The 14686-nt window shown below is 35.1% G+C and overlaps 4 non-coding genes across 4 annotated transcripts; 1 reads left to right on the top strand and 3 right to left on the bottom strand.

The window, feature by feature from the left end:
* Nucleotides 1–2930: 2930 nt before the first annotated feature.
* On the bottom strand, nucleotides 2931–3002 carry Trnam-cau (transfer RNA methionine (anticodon CAU)). The gene has a single exon. It is a non-coding gene; the product is annotated as a tRNA-Met (tRNA).
* Nucleotides 3003–3105: 103 nt separating this feature from the next.
* Nucleotides 3106–3177, bottom strand: Trnam-cau (transfer RNA methionine (anticodon CAU)). The gene has a single exon. It is a non-coding gene; the product is annotated as a tRNA-Met (tRNA).
* Nucleotides 3178–3280: 103 nt separating this feature from the next.
* On the bottom strand, nucleotides 3281–3352 carry Trnam-cau (transfer RNA methionine (anticodon CAU)). The gene has a single exon. It is a non-coding gene; the product is annotated as a tRNA-Met (tRNA).
* A 965-nt stretch (nucleotides 3353–4317) lies between these two features.
* Nucleotides 4318–4389, top strand: Trnam-cau (transfer RNA methionine (anticodon CAU)). The gene has a single exon. It is a non-coding gene; the product is annotated as a tRNA-Met (tRNA).
* Nucleotides 4390–14686: the final 10297 nt, after the last annotated feature.

The following is a 14686-nucleotide window of genomic DNA, read 5'->3' as shown; positions in this document are numbered from 1 at the left end:
CATTTTTATGTTCTTCTTCTAAACGAATTAGATCTTACACATGTATGAGTATAATACAATAACAAAAACAAAAGACGCCCAAGCTGTTCAACTCATAAAATGAGCAGCTTAATTCAATAATTGCCACTAAAAGTTCCACATTCAAATTTAATATCTATCTCTTAGGACATGTCCACAGTAGTGACTAGTGCAGCTGTGTCCATGCTTGCTCGCATCTCAATAATGAATGTATTGTCCCGCAGTACGTACCCGATCCCGAAGTCCAGACTATTTTTGCCCGAACCTGTCGACGTCTGTCACGGAAAAAATGTCGTGGAGTTGTTACAATGACTGGAAACTTTAGAAAAGAGACGACGCTATGTATTTTTCATGACTTGTATAACGATTGATGTTAGAGATATGTGAACAAAAAGTTGCGAGATAGTTTTCGAGGTCTAAGCTCGTTTTCGTGATTTAATTGTAAGGGAAGCTTGTTTGTTTGTTTTAGTTTTATAAACACGGATAGATTTTGAAAGAGTAAGTTTTACTTATCGGTTGATATCATCATTTGTTCTTAGTCTCAATGGAATAGAAAATGTTTCCATCACAAATTGCAACTTTACCAATGTTTATAATGAAGAGAATTCGGACAACGTTTCCTTCACATTACGATCATCAAACCTTAGAGTTTTTGGTTTGTTATCTATTGATTTTTAAAAGTTCTTCTGTCAATATCTCCCTAACAAAATTGGAAGGCCAAAAATCTTCGCCACAATTTTCATCTCCATACCATTTTAATCCTTCGTGCTACCGTCATGAATGAAGACACATTTGCCAACGACAGCGAATCCAACGGAGTTATTTGATTTATTCCAAGCCGGGACTATTGAAAACTTCCATCAGAAGTCATTATTTAGCTGCTGTAATGAAGCTGTGGTAGGAATCTTGAACAGTAGACAAGTGCAAGCATCAGTTCTGTACCCTTTTGTTATTTATTGCATGAAACCGTATTTGTGTAGCGCGTGGAGGATCATGCTCAGATCTCCTTCGTTTGAAACTATTTTCGTTGCGTAATATATGCAATGCGTTACAATAATACTCCTATTTGGAATACCTTTGGTCTGTCTCCTTTTGCGCCATATTTTATTATTTTTCTTGGTGCGTAAATAAACCACTAATATTCGGTGGATATTACACCATCAAGATCAAGATAACTCCATATTAACTTTAATAAAATGAAAATGCTACTTTATTCTCCTTTTTTCTTACAAAACATAAAAAGTTGTTAAATATTACGTGAATTTTTGTGCACATGTTTCTAATGAAACGTTTGAGCAAAGTTTTCGAGGAAATTCATTAATTATGTTCTCAGAAAGTTTTAAGAGGAATTCTCTTGTAAGGTGAAATTAGTTTGGGATGAAACGCAGTTGTTCTAACGAATATGTTCCATTAATTGTTCACGTTTTTTTGAACTAAGCTACGAGTTTGTCGAAAGTTTTATCTTTTTATGAGAAAATATTTGCAATTATGAAAGCCAGAGATGTTCTATCAGCATGCAAAAAGTCGCCGCTTCGCTAAACGATCGATCTTTGACATTTCTATGGTTCGTCGCCGTATCGCGTCGTGATGTCGTGGCGCTTCGAACAATCTTGCAATTTGTGAAATATTTGGAATAGTCCCGACGGCGGCCACCAACGAATATGGCTGGGGATCACGGAACGTGCAGCCTGCGAGCATTACATACTTCGAATTGGTTTTTAACTAATTGTTAGCAGAATTGTCAGACCACCAAATAGATCGAACGCGAACACACAAGATGGACCTCACAATGAAATAATTAACGGAATTCAAGCGAAAGGATATGTTTCTTCTTAAGGACCCTAAGAATTGGGATCACGTAGGAGTCGTCTTTGCCATGTTTGGATGACATGATACTAAAGTTAATGATCGACGCGTGGTCAAATTAATGATTTTAATCCAGTTTTATATTTTGTTCTCTTTTTAACAAAAAGTAATATTATCAAAATTATGTATAGGTGGCCACTTGATGTCACCATTCTTACAAGATGTCCCCGTGAACGATAAATAATGGCATGTAATAATAAAATTCACACGAACCAGACCCCTTAACCTATTTTTGCGATCCTGTCACTGACTGTCGCGTTTTTTGCAAAATTCCTGCAACTACTCAGAAGGGTGACACACAGACACACAAGTGCTTCCAAGTGCGCGGCCGTATGTCCCACGCGGGTGGTCGCTACGTAGACGATTCAATAATGATGCCCCCTGACGTAATGTGGCGGCTTTAGCCACGCAAAAACCGACTTGCCAGAATTATGGGCAAATACAATAAACTGCAGAAACAAATCTTTGTACCTAGCCGGTGTCTTTTACTTCCTTGAATTTTATTACGTCATCCTATTCAAACAACCCTAAGGAATCATAAACTATTGTTATGCTAGCCTAATAAAATTTGCCGGTGCCTTCTGTTGCCCTAATAAAATTGGTTCCATATTGAAGGTCGTTACAAAAAGTGACCACTGCTTTTTTTACTGTCTGGTATTTCTTCTGTTTTTATTTGTTTTGTATTGTTATGTATCAGAATTTTAATGTCTCTTTTTTATAATTTGTAATGGGCAGATTTTTTTAAAAGGGATTTTAATGCAACAATATTGTTGTTCTATTAGTATAGCAATAAAATGACAGTTAACGACTGTCATTAAAGCAACTGTTAGTCATTTTAGTTTTGTTGATTTGCGTCATGTTATTTTTTTAGCGGGTACATTTTAAGATTTTTTTGGTGATTTGTACTTACGCAAATTTCAAGGAAAAGTAGAATAGAATAGGTACTGTTATTGTAATAAAAGAAGCACCCGAACGGTACCGATAATTTTAAATTATCGCAAAAAATAAAAAATAACTGAAAATAAAAATATTGCAAAAAGTACTTTTAGCAGAGCGTGGTTTCGATCCACGGACCTCTGGGTTATGGGCCCAGCACGCTTCCACTGCGCCACTCTGCTACAAACTAACGTGCCAAAATATAGCTCCACTATAGACAGCTGATGCAATAACTATTAAAAAACTGCAACTACAAGACGCTTGTAAATGAACAAAAAGAGATGTTAGCAGAGCGTGGTTTCGATCCACGGACCTCTGGGTTATGGGCCCAGCACGCTTCCACTGCGCCACTCTGCTACACCCTAACGTGCCAAAATATAGCTCCATTATAGACAGCTGATGCAATAACTATTAAAAAACTGTAACTACAAGACGCCTGTAAATGTACAAAAAGAGATGTTAGCAGAGCGTGGTTTCGATCCACGGACCTCTGGGTTATGGGCCCAGCACGCTTCCACTGCGCCACTCTGCTACATACAACGTGCCAAAATATAGCTCCGTAAGTGCAAGAACTGTAACTGCTAGACGCCTGTGAACATAGAAAAAGAGATATATTAGCAAAGCGTGATTTAGATCCACGGGCCTCTGAGATCATAGCCCAACTTCCACTGCGTCACTCATTTACAGAAACTAACATTGCAGAACAAAGCAGAATAAATAAAAGTACGTTTATATACAGTACACAGTAGTTTTAGAAGATTACACAACAAAATATTACAAAAGTCAAGTAGTGCGGAATTCCAACAGTTTCAACATTATAGTACTTCGCTCCAAAGATAAAACCCATTGTAATACCACACTCCTTTAACTTGGAGATGTGAAAGAAACAATTAAAATATCTTCGTAACTTCGGCTCCTGTTTAATACAATAAATAAGATAAGCTATCTGGCCTAACTCTGTAATATGGCAATGTTCCAAAGTAACCAACTTACTCTAAGATTCCGAAACTGGAAAGTTTTTAGTAATGAAATGCTGGTACATGCTGAGCCGGTAACGGAAAGGTACGTAGATCGATATCACGTTCTGGTAATATTGTATCTTGTATCGTAAGCTACCAAAAAATAATATATTCTAAGCAGAAGGTAATATTGGCTCAAGGTACGGGATATTAATATAGAATGCGGTGTTATCTTCAAAATTTATGATTGCCCTTTATCGCAGTGTAACTCTGGTTACAATTTCAGTTATTTTAACTTCAAGTTATTGTAGATAGGCGTATAATTTTGTAAGTGTAGTGCTATTTAGGGAAGGAGTGTGTAAGCAGAGTGGCGCAGTGGAAGCGTGCTCTGGGCCCATAACCCAGAGGTCCGTGGATCGAAACCACGCTCTGCTAAATGTACTTTTTGTATATTTACAAACGTATTGTAGTTACAGTTTTTTAATAGGTATTGCATCAGCTCTCTATAGTGGAGCTATATTTTGGCACGTTAGTATGTAGCAGAGTGGCGCAGTGGAAGCGTGCTGGGCCCATAACCCAGAGGTCCGTGGATCGAAACCATGCTCTGCTAAAAGTACTTTTTGTAGATTTTTTTTTTTCATAAAAATATGTTATGTCTGTCCTTAGTATTTGAGTAATTGTATAAGTATATTAGTATTATTGTATTGAGGAGTGGAATTATTTTCTGGTGTAAAATAATCACATAGAAATGATAATTATGCTGATTTTTCAAGGTTCGTAGTAGATTGTTTTCATGTAAAGATATTCGAATGTTTTCAACTTATTCTATTATCATAACAAGAAACAAAGTGTTGGCGTAGATAGGTAAGACATACAATTGCTTCCCAATCAACAGACTTCAATTATCGTATTTTAAATCTTTGTTCGTTGATTTTTGTTATTTGAAAATTGATTTGAGACCATTGGCAACCCAATTACGTTCAGTCGAACCCGTTGGACTGTGACTTGGTGTTATTATTTTGAACATCTGTCAATTTCACGGGACGACGCTTCGGGTCGAAGAAACAGTACGCACCTTGTCAGATTGTCTTTGTTCAGACCAAGTTAAGCGGAAGAAAATAATTATGTAGACGAATCGAATACGACAGCCGCGGGATTCGATGTAAAATAATCATCATTTTCTGTTTTATCGGAATCAATTATTAGGCTCACAAAGGTTTCCAAGTGAAATCACTTGGTCATTCTTTTCCTTTAATTACTTTTGTTAATGATGATCGAACTGTTCCTTGATTTTGAAAGGATCCTGTTCTAAATTATTGAATGTTTTTGTAAAACTAGCTGATGCCCACGGCTTTGCTCGTTCAAATTACAGACTTTGTGACTAATAAGAGTAGCCTGAGTTACTCCTTAGTACAACAGCTACATGTCTATACAAATCCCGTCAAAATCGGTCTAGCCATTTTAGAGATTAGCCAGAACAAACCGACAGACAGACAAAAATTGTAAAAAAATATTAGTTTGGTGTATGAATTGTATGCAAAAAATATAGATTTTATATTAAAATTCAATACTTTGATATTTATTTATTAGTTATATTTATTGTAGGCCTATTACGTTCCTTTAAGATAGCCATATTTATTATAGGTATAGTAGTTACATCAGTTAAATTCCTGCAGGACAATGAGCAAGTAAAATAATAAAATGTTTTTTTAAATATCTCTATAAGGACTAAATTACTTTGAGTACCTGCCTTCAAGGTATACTACCCAAACATGATTTTCAGTGTACAAAACTTTTTTCTTGTACGCAATTTACGATCATAAGCGGCATTTTTGTGCCTACAACGAAACTGCACTACATAAAATAATTACGACATTCTGTTTGTTCAGTACGACGCTCGTAAGAAGGTAGGTTGTGCTCGTGTAATTTTCTTGTTAACCTCTGGACATCAGGTCTTATTAAGTCATCAGAATTATACCACACCGGCACTTCGTGCGTGTTTTGCTTTTTTTCCCTTTTCTTGACTTGAAGGCGTATTTTTGTAAATTAAATTGTTTTGCCGATCGACGGATTTATGTTGTGTATTTTGATGACAGTAAGAACACGGTAATATTGATGTGCAGCGGAGAGTCTCAATAACAAAAAAATTACAAATTAATCAAACAGTATTCCAATTTATTCTATAAAAACGCGTACTTTGTTCAACCAACACACATTTTTCGAAGCGTCAAATTTTTAATAAAAACCGCGCTTCTAATCCGAAGCGAGCCTCAACTAACATTTTCATTTTACCCGCATACATACATCTAAAGTTTAATTTTCGTTCACTATTGATTGATATCGTCTATTGCCTTTGTTTTTTATACACAATACGCTTTTATTAAGGCCCAGCAATTGCCGATGCAGCTGCAACACTGTAAATAAAACCCGCACAGGCATTTTCAAATATAGCGAAAAATACTTTTGCGCGGTGACATGACTGTATGTTGGACAATTGTTTTAATGAAAATCCATTAAATAGAAAAGCCTAACGATGTGTAATTAGCCATGATCCTAAAATATTGCTTCTTCTAATTATTATTATACTAAATAGGAGCAAACCTGTTGCAAAAACAAAAAACTACGTATCGTCCCTTTTATTCCCGAAAGGGTAGGCAGAGGGGCACATTTCAGTACGTAATGCGACTGTATAATGTATACCCACTTTTCACCATTTGTTTTATAAGTCCTATGTAATAGGGGGTGAGCCTATTGCCATATACGAAATACAGTTCCAGACTGCGTATTACTACTGATAAATTTTCGAAAAACCGAAAAAGTTAACAGAAAAAATCAACCTACAAAGTTACAACTATGTAGGCTCATCAGTTTTGGAAATAAATAGCTGTGACATACGAACGGACAGACAGACAGACATGACGAATCTATAAGGGTTCCGTTTTTTGCCATTGGCTAAGGGGCCCTAAAAACCAAAACATAGAGATAAAATCGGCCGGAAGATCTGTCGATAGCTATTGACAACCTTAACAAGGATTTGGAAGCAGTGAGCTGATGCCCACGGCTTCGCTCGCTCGAATTAAACTTTTTCACTAATAAGAGTAATGTGAGTTACTCCTTAGTAATCAGCTACATGTATATAAAAGTCCCGTCAAAATCGGTCCAACCATTTCAGAGATTAGCCAGAACAAACAGACAGACAAAAATTGTAAAAAGTATTATTTTGGTGTACGTATGTAGAAAAAGATAGATTTTATTATAAAATTCAGTACTTTGAGATGGTCATATATTATTTTATTGTAGGTATAGTACGTAGGTACTTCAGTTAAATTCCTGCAGGACAATGAACACGTAACATAATAAAACGGTTTTTTTTAATATCTGTATAAGGACTAAATTACCTTGTGTACCTACCTGCCTTCAAGGTATACTACCCAAACATGATTTTCAGTGTTCAAAACTTTTTTCTTGTATGCAATTTACGATCATAAGCGGCATTTTTGTGCCTACAACGAAACTGCACTACATAAAATAATTACGACATTCTGTTTGTTCAGTACGACTTCGTAAGAAGGTAGGTTGTGCTCGTGTAATTTTCTTGTTAACCTCTGGACATCAGGTCTTATTAAGTCATCAGAATTATACCACACCGGCACTTCGTGCGTGTTTTGCTTTTTTTCTCTTTTCTTGACTTGAAGGCGTATTTTTGTAAATTAAATTGTTTTGCCGATCGACGGATTTATGTTGTGTATTTTGATGACAGTAAGAACATGGTAAAATTGATGTGCAATGGAGCGTCATAATATTACATCTATATACGGGCAGAAAGGATAGTTATGACAGGGTTGTGTAATCACCCATAGATGTTATCTTTATTATGATGACACAACGTGTCATTCATATTCGTAGTATGAATGATACTCGTCAATACTCGTAGTATGTCATACTACGAGTATTTCCAACATGAAGTGGTATTTCCAACACATACAAGTCAACGTCGCCTAGTCTGTCAAGGGATGAAAGGGCATGATGACAACATCACTGCACGGTTTTGACTGCACGGTTGGCGCGGTGGCTGGGAAACTGGCTGCCGTGCAATGTGTAGCGGGTTCGATTCCCGCACGGAGCAACTCTTTGTGTAATCCACATATTGCTGTTACGGGTCTGGGTGTCATGTGTATGTGAAATTGTGTGTTTGTAAACGCACCCACGACACAGGAGAACCTTCATGTGGGAAAACATTAAAAAAAGAAAAACATAAATTAATCAAACAGTATTCCAATTCTATAAAACGCGTACTTTGTTCAACCAACACACATTTTTCGAAGCGTCAAATTTTTAATAAAAACCGCGCTTCTAATCCGAAGCGAGCCTCAACTAACATTTTCATTTTACCCGCATACATACATCTAAAGTTTAATTTTCGTTCACTATTGATCTGATATTCGTCTATTGCCTTTGTTTTTTATACACCCACATACGCTTTTATTAAGGCCCAGCAATTGCCGATGCAGCTGCAACACTGTAAATAAAACCCGCACAGGCATTTTCAAATATAGCGAAAAATACTTTTTCGCTATGACATGTGTGTGTGTTGGACAAATGTTTTAATGAAAATCCATTAAATAGAAAAGCCTAACGATGTGTGATTAGCCATGATCCTAAAATATTGCTTCTTCTAATTATTATTATACTAAATAGGAGCAAATCTGTTGTAAAAACAAAAAAACTACGCATCGTCACGTAGGAAATAAACCTTTAAATCATAGACCGGACAAGCATAACGCATGCTAATCATACTAACTAATAACGTAAACAATTTGCTTCTTAAAGGGAATATGTGTTAACTCTTCTTCATACAAAATGCTGTTTCAAACGAAATAGACAACCTATTTCGTTTTTATATTGTAGAATAAAAAATAAGATTCTTAAATATATAATCCTAATTTTTTGATGAGTGAAATCTGGATAGCTGATTGTTTTAGTACACCCATTTCTCATATGTACATTAAGGCGCGAGCTCGAAACATTAACAGCAATGTGACCACTTTCAAACACTGAAGGGAAACATCGCGAACAAACCTGGACTTATAATTTCTAATTATAAGAATTATTTGATTGCTGTTGGTTGTGATGTGATGATTTTTGTTCTCACCAATAGATGGCAGTGAAGTAGGCAGATCTTTTTTTAATGGGGTAAATTATCTAATGGCTTCCATCGCTTAGCCAGTATTACATTTTTTGTATTTGTTAAAGAATACATTTATTTAAGCGTGATTTGCCACCTCTTACTTTAGATACGAAATCTTGTGGATTGTTGTAATCACAGGTTGTAATGATGACTACCAATAATCTAGAATTTAAAAAAGTCGTATCGAGACGATGAAGCAGGTAAACTTAGTCAACGGTAGCAGTATTAACGGAAAAAAACCAGATATACGTTTTTGTAGAATTAAAAAATCAGAAGTGTAACTAATCTTTATTGCCACTCTGAGTCGCAAAAACACAATCATAATAAAACAAAAAAAAAATCTAAAGATACCTTTATTTTAGAGTTATTTATAGCTCTGATGTTTTAATAGATTTGTTAGTTAACAACTAATGCGTACATTTTGATTGGATATAATTGCAGCATTAATTAAGATATCCAAATATAGAAGTGGTATAATGCCATGTCCATATAAGACGAACAGAAATTATAATGTAGCAATAAATAATTGGTTATTTAAAATGTGTATGAAGTCAATAAGTCACTTAAGATAATTTAGTAATTGTTTTTTTTTATCTATTTGATTTCAGGGGCTTTTAACTAATAGGCTATGTCCCCATTCTATATTAAACTTAGTTTAGTAATTGTAAATTGTTTTAAATTATAAAAACAACCATTTCTCTTCATTTTATCTAATCTCAGCTAATTGTAGAAATAGGAATATGTTACTTTTCAAACTAAGTATACAGAAGTAATGTCACGCCTTATATTAAAAGGGTAGGCAGAGGTGCACATTATGGCACGGAATGCCGCTATACAATGTACACCCACTTTTCACCATTTGTGTAATAAGGCCTATGTAATAGGGGGTAAGCCTAAGTATAGAGATTCTTTATATCATCATTGTTCAAACCAGTGCCCGTATATGTCATTCTCTTCATGTGTGTGACTTCCAGTAATAACCACAGTTGTCCAATAACCCACCGTAGTACCACGAAATAAAAAGTACCAAACCCAATACGTACTGCGATTGACCATTTTGATGATTTGTACGGGCTTTATTATGGAACGTTTGCCAGTGACACTGTTGATATTTGACTGGAAAATCCACATTCTCTGATATCACTGCATGGTCCAATTCTGGGAGAACTAGGTATTGGAATTTTGAATAACTAAATGTCAGAGGCAAAATGAAAATGTCCAAAGAACATAATTAAACTCAAATAACATACACTCAATTTGTTAGAAAGTCATAGATGAGATTTCTTAAAAAGATTTGGTGCCTATGTAGGTGGTAGATAGGCAGGTACATCATTAAGTCTACCAGAATTTCTATAATAACAAACACCAGACTATATTTCTCAATTTAAAAAGAAACTAGGTTATCTAAGACCGAAGCACTCTACAAAAAAGTACCCAAAAAATAAATAAGATATTAAGAAAAACTCTTTAAGCTAGAAGATTTTACTAAATAAAAATCCTCGTTGGTTTTTCACAGTAAACGGATTAAAGTGTGGGAGCTGGACCCATAAATCTGTAGATTAAACCAACCTATCTGGAGATTGCAATCGCGCGGCCGGCAGTGCTCGCCGTCGATAATTGTGCCGATAACCGATATTCTTGAAAAACGTCTCAAAAAGGTCTAGGAGTTTAGATAGACTCTATTGTTGGACTTATACAAATACACTTATAAGTTAAAACTTGGGTATGTTTATTGAAAAAAGTTGTATAAAGTTATTAGGATGCGACAACGTTGAACTTTGAGTGCTTACGCACTTGGAAAGGTGCGCGGTTTTCGAGGCACGTGTAAAACTTATTACCAGAAACCGTTGGGTTATTTTATCAGTATTTTTTAGGATATAATCTTAAAATTGTGTGTCATCTACTATTTATAGTCCGGTTAAGAAGTTAACAGCCTTAGCGTACTGAACTACGAGTGGTCCTCGCCAAAAAAAATCATCACCTATATCGTGTAATCAGTTAGAATATGCTATATATTCTTACCGCTGAGAGATCCGATCTAAGTCCCACAGATTTAATCTCTATGTTATACTATCTATGCCTCGTTTGACAATAACATTAAACTTAGCCATCTCCTTAAGATGATAATAAAAATAAACCTCACTAGAAAAGTATCCATTTACTACATTATATAGACGCATTAAACAATATTATTATAATTTTATGATATTATTTAATGTGGCATATTAGGTGTCGCTAAAAGGCCACATGCATTAATAACCTATGCCAAAACTAACGCTTATTTGAACCTTTAAAATGGTCATTGTGTCGTTTTATTATTTTTATATTCTTTTAAAACTATAAATGTCTGTTGACAAGCAACAGTATTGGGTTACGATTAGCAGCGTATGCGTGCGTTGACATAATTAACCAAGTGGAATATTAAATTACAAATAGTTATTAGATAAACTCGATATGGTCAATAAAGTGTCAACATTGTCAGTTAACGACGTAGAGAGGGCAATCATCACACCAAGGCGTATGCATAAATATGTTTGATTTAAATCGAACGATATTTTATTCAAATCGGTGCTCAAGTTTCCATAAAATTAGTTTATACGACTCTATATATATATAAAATATTCGATTAAAATAAATATGTCAAAACATTGTGTGTAATTAAGAAAATATATTCGGGTATTGGGAAAAAATTAAATGTGAAGAAAACCAATTAAAATTATGTAAATCTATATAATTATTAGTATAAGTATCAATATCACCGTTTTATAGCATGTGATTAGCAAGATATTTCTTCCATATATCTAATAGCACGGCCAAAGGAAGATATATTAACAATGTTTACCGGTAAAGACAATTCGCCATAAAAATGAAAACAAAAGAAATAAATAACACAACAGTGACGTCACGTTAAAAGTGATAAGGACAGCAATATGCTGTGTAAACAAATGAACGTATTATTCTACGACATTTAAGGATTTTTAAATAGAAATAAAATAGCAAATAACGTGTGACTGTGACTCTTCTACTATCTATCTACTATGGAACGATTTTAGTATGTAAAGGATTTTCAACAACAGTTTGGGACGCACGACATTTACATAAATATTCTAATTATAAAAAGAAAGGCATTACAAATAAAATAAAAGTTTGTCGACTATAAAATGGTCTCCTTAAACAATCCGAGTGCGTTCGTAAATTCGATTGCCATATTGAAATAAATTGCTTGTAATCTTATACCCAAACAGCCAGAAAACAACTGAATGAGCAATATCAGGTTACCCAAGAGGAAAGAATGGTCTCACTTTTTGTCCTTTTGTATATTTTGTCATACGATTTACCTAAGGAAATACGAACAAAGTGAATCGATAGCACTACTAACGAAACCCATATATTGCGGCAATTGTTTATTCACATAAATAAAATTACCCATATTTCAGTAAAATAATCAAAACAATTTAATTTTATGAAAGCATTTAAAGGCTTTACGACGGAAAAAAGTTTACGATTGTAATTTTCATATGGAAGTCGATTACCACCATTAGTTTCACTAATTACACGATTTTACAACCACAATTTAGTTTTATGACTATTGGAACATTTTCTATTGGAGGGCTGAAGTACACGGCACCGATGAACCATAAAGAAATTATCATGCTATACTATAATTTTACGTAATAAAACGCTGTTAGCAAATTTTTGGTAATTATTTAAAGGAAAGTTAGAAAAATGAAACATATTTTTATACGGATTCATTCACGTTTACGGTGATATAACTAGTGAAACGTGTTGCTAGTTTAAATAAAATATTTGGAAACCGCAAAGCTCCAGGACTTAGCAGTGGAACATAAAAAATTACGCAAACTGCTGCAAATAAAACACTTATTAACGAGTATTACCGACTGACTCCCGGTGAATATTTAAAGAAAAAAACCCGCAAACTTTGAATAAGGTAAACCGTGGGCGTTCCGACAATGAGCACGTCACTGACTGGCCTTTGAGCTGTCAGGCTCTTGAAGAAACCGGGGCAATTACATTGAAAACTCCCGCAATGCTATCTTTAAGAAAAATAATACTAGCTTTGACTCAACTGACGTAAGGGGCTTATTAGCACGCCCGCTGTGACGGCCAGTAGGCTCCGCTTTGTCTTAGACTCCGCCACATTATATAAATGACTTGTTTCCATGCTAAAAAATAATAAAATATTCCAGTAATAGCCAACATTTGTAACTGACAAGACTAATGTAATTTGCTGTGAAAACAAAACAATTTTGTATCCAGCAATCTCTCAGATCAAAGCAAGCACCTAATGAAGGGGAAATTCTATATTAAATTAGTGACGTCAGCTTCTGTTTTATGGGGTATGATCAGCGATTAGTAGAATTGGCTAGTGAACCTACGATTATTATACATCAAACAAGCAACGTGAGTAAATTAACACAGAATACCAGCAAGTGTTAATCACATGATGAATCAGTGAAGCCGTCGAAGCACCAAAGCTTGGCGCTCGTGATTGGTCAGTGTGGAGGAGGAGGTATGACAAAAGCCGCAGTAAACCCATTAAGATCTCAAATTACCTAGTACGCCCAAACCACGGATCGTGTGACTAATCGGTATTAAAGGTGCTGTTATGTCTTAATTAAATTATTCTCATAATTTCGTGGTAATTCTGTTGCGGTCGAAGAATTTTACTACGTTACAAATTTTGTACAATGGAGCACTTTCTGAGGCGAATGGGAGATCGACTGCGTTAATTAAGGGAGTTACACACGGAGCAACGTTTTAATGGAACATTTGGGATTACGTTTGCTGTTAGCGGGGAGAAAAAATGGACGTTGTTAATAAAATAATAGCAGAAAACACGAATGGTTTTAAAACGGTTTGAATGTACGCTGAACTTTATGCGAAATGGAATTATGCGGCGGAGGTAGCGGTTAATATTTTAGTGGTTACAGGCTTTTTCTATTACTCATAAAGGAGATAGTTTTGCAAGCTCAACCACGTGAATAGCCGGGGGAAATAAGGATTCCTTCGACCGTTAAATTTACGACTTGTCCCAAGGAAAGCCTTGTCTCCTTCCCGAGATCTCTTTTTATAATTTATTTGGTTTGTTACGACCGCACTTCCCCAGTTACTCTCATGAAAATGTATGTCCCGGTGGATGCACATTGAAAATTTGTCATTCATGAAAAATCTTTTTAAATTATTTAGTTCTAAATTCTCGTTTCGCGAGCAGTTTTCTCTAGAAATGGATAGCTTTTTGATTGCTTTCCTAGTAAGTTACGTCCTTACTTTTAAAACTGCAGACAGCGTGGTAATAAAGGTCTCCATAATACCTATCATGTGGTCACGTCCAATCTTTTCGGATGGGGACTCTGCTCACAGGGTGTAAAATTTATGGAAATTGCATTTCCGCATTATGTCCGATATGAGGGAGGAATGTAAGTCGACAGAAGATTTTCTTTAGTGAAGAGTGGTTTTTGTATAAAATCAAAATAAACAATTTGTATCTTGAAGGCAACTTTACCCCCAAAAATAAAATATTAGTTTGATAATTTTAGTGTATTTTGACCTATGTTTAGATAAGCAATAATTTTAATTCTACATAAGAAACACTTGGTTGTAAAGGTCTTTAGAAAAATTAACCCTAACTCTGCTGTTGCAAGCTCTTTAAAGTTATAACAGGATCATAAACACAAAGATCCTTGGGGTTAAGACTCCG

This window comes from Spodoptera frugiperda, chromosome 6 (genome assembly GCF_023101765.2).
Source record: "Spodoptera frugiperda isolate SF20-4 chromosome 6, AGI-APGP_CSIRO_Sfru_2.0, whole genome shotgun sequence".
NCBI lineage: Eukaryota > Metazoa > Arthropoda > Insecta > Lepidoptera > Noctuidae > Spodoptera > Spodoptera frugiperda.
The sequence above is the reverse complement of the archived record's forward strand: the minus strand, read 5'-3'. Positions and strand labels throughout refer to the sequence as shown.